The 2,968-nt window shown below is 31.6% G+C and overlaps 1 long non-coding RNA gene across 1 annotated transcript; it reads left to right on the top strand.

Annotated features, from left to right (window-relative positions):
- Positions 1 to 1,859: 1,859 nt before the first annotated feature.
- Positions 1,860 to 2,968, top strand: LOC139527701 (uncharacterized). Its single transcript, XR_011665417.1, has 3 exons — positions 1,860 to 1,986; positions 2,320 to 2,434; positions 2,803 to 2,968. It is a non-coding gene; the product is annotated as an uncharacterized lncRNA (long non-coding RNA).

Raw genomic sequence — 2,968 nt, 5'->3', positions numbered from 1 at the left:
AATGACATCATTTTTAGCCATGGCGTTGTCAGTTTATTTTCGATTTATGAGTTTGACTGTCCCTTTGGTATCTTTCGTCCCTCTTTTTTAATCCACCCTGTTCTAAATAAGAAAACGCCTTTATCAAGTCAGGAATATGAAAGTTGTTATCCATTCGTTTGATGTGCTTGAGCTTTTGATTCTGCCAATTGCTTAGGGACTTTCCTTTTAGAATTTACCTCGGAGTGCGTTTTTTTGTTTTGTTATTTTACTTTTTCATATTGTAACTATAGTGGCAGACAAGAATTTGTGATGTAGACGAAATTGACCTTAAAACTATCGTATTGACTTTTGTATCCAAAAAATAGGCAGATCGTACATATTTTGACTTTATTTAATGACTACGTTAGTTCAGTATCAACTGTAATTAATATATTCAAATGAAATTGAAAAATGTTTTTTTTTTGTTCAGATAAACAATAACTTTACCTAGTGAAGCGGTGCGTAAAATATATTTCGGCATTACTTTTCGAAAAATGACTTGTTTAATGGAATAAAACTTGTAAACTTTCTCTTTTTTTTCTCCGCAATAGGTTTTTAAAAAATAATTTATGAACTGTGTATTTTGAAAATTTTGTGGAAATAGAAGAAGTGGCAATTGTTACCTTTCATACCTTTACTTTCATTGATAAAACATAAAATTGACTCGTCAAGTGTCCAGTTCTGTCATGTATGAAAAGCATAACTTAAACCAATCAAATTGCATAAGATTCAATAACAATGACCGGTCCACACCATAACATGTGATAGGTGTAAATTGGGTAGGGAGAAAAGTTAGACATAAATTTTTAAAGTTCATTAGTTTGCAATAATGAATAAAAATTTGTCAACCAAAAGTTTTGCTATAATTTCGTAAACATGTCGTTCTCTATTGATATAGTTTTTGGAACTTTCATTTGCGTATTTAAGGCAATAGAAAGTTTGGGCTTCAAAAGTCTACATAATTATTTACTTTATACAGAAAACTCGCCCTTTTAAAACATTAAATATTTCACAAATAATAAATGACTTCAAAGTAAAATTATTTCTTAAAACACTGCAAAAAAATTCATTCTGATTGATATAGTTGGATTTTCATAAAGTGTGCTGGAATGAACAGTGGTATAACAAACATCGAATTCCCTCGCAAAATGTTATCACACACTGAGTAGTGTATTACTATTAAATCAGGTTTGATAATAAGTAGAGTTCCTGCTTGTCAAAAATGTGAAGTATCTACCAAATTAGATTTATATTTAAACAGTAAAGAAGATGTATTCTAATGGGACAATCACAGACCGAAGAAATACAAAGACACGAGTATTTCATCAATAAAAGATAAAAATTGGCCTTTCAGTTTTCTGTCATAACATAACCCATTGATAATTGCAAATACTTAAAGTGTAACTCTAAATGTAAAACAAAACACTGCCAGTTCTGTAGAATTTTGACAGATACCCAACTTGATTAAAAATCTTGCTTCACAAGAAGCTACGATACTCTGAAAATCAACAAATCTCGTCTACGTCCTAGAGTGTTAACTTTGCAGACATGTGTGTGTTGGCTAACTGAAAGAAGGTTTGATAGACGTATGTGCGGTCATTAACCATACATATGAACAATGCAAGCGAAAAATACTAGAGGGACATTCAAATTTTACATAGAAAACAAACTGACAACGCAATGGCTAAAACAGAAAAAGACAAATAGATAAATAATACTTCACAAGACACAACATAGCAAACTAAAGAATTCCACAAAAAAACTAGGGGTGATCTCAGGTGCTCTTTTCGCGAAGGCGTACATGTCAATGCAGTGTGCTTTATCAATGAACCAAATACTGTGTCAATAGATAATTAGAAAAGTTTGCACAGTACTGTTCGGAACCTTTACATACACTATTGTGTCTAGCGTCGCTGGTGGATAATATGAAATTAGTACTACTTCTCGTGTGTATTCTTGGAACTGGTAAGACATATAAACGCTTCAGTCATAAAACTTAGGATAGTTTGTATTTCATCATATTTGATAGAAAATAATAGTAATGACAACTTGTATGATTAAAAAATTAACAGGACCCATCAATTGTATGTATAAGTTGCATATTGTTTTTGAACACTACTGTCTCGAGCTATCGACTTTTTACTGTTTAGAATTGTACACTTCATTTCACCTCGTGCATCATTTTCGGACCAACTTATTCTTTATCTGTATATATTAACTAGCACAGCAATGTAAACAATGTACGTCATATCTCATATGTTTCGTAGTTGTTCATTTATTTTGCATTTTCTTTTCAAGTGTTCCTTACTGAGTCAGCATGTCCCTCTATTTGCCCTGCGGATTATTCCCCTGTCTGTGGATCAGATGGCGTGACATATAGTAACAAATGCAGACTGTTGATAGCTGCGTGCTTGTAAGTTGATTATCAGAAAACGAGCATCATAGTTTGTTGAATGTATAATACCATTCTGATAAAGGTTTTCTTATTCTGTAGTAAAACAAACAATTTTATATAAAAGATCTGACAAAGGGACAAGCAATTTTACAAAACCAGATTTTTGCATCACTGAATTTTCTTGCACCGTTCGTGGTTTACATTCATATGTATTAGATAAACAGATTTGCATGTATTTTTTTTTTATTCTGACAGATGTTTAACTTAATTTAACATAAAGATCTAAACGTTCGTCGGTATTTTGGTTGAAATACTTATACCTTTTCATTAAACAAACGTTATTCTAAATGTTTTTAATATAACCATTGTTTGTTGTCTACTTACAGGAAAAAGGAAGAGGGTGTTATAATCCATGAGGCTCATAAGGGGCAATGCTGAAAAAGTTCTAACATTAAATGGACTTCACGACTGTAGACGTGTTGTATCATACTTTAACTCGCTATCATGAGGTTTACATTTTAGCCTGTGAATTAATAAAAAAAGAGTCTTTTA

The sequence above is a fragment of the Mytilus edulis genome, chromosome 6 (assembly GCF_963676685.1).
Source record: "Mytilus edulis chromosome 6, xbMytEdul2.2, whole genome shotgun sequence".
Taxonomy (NCBI): Eukaryota; Metazoa; Mollusca; class Bivalvia; order Mytilida; family Mytilidae; genus Mytilus; species Mytilus edulis.
Note: the sequence above shows the minus strand (reverse complement) of the source record. Positions and strands in the feature narration are given on the sequence as shown.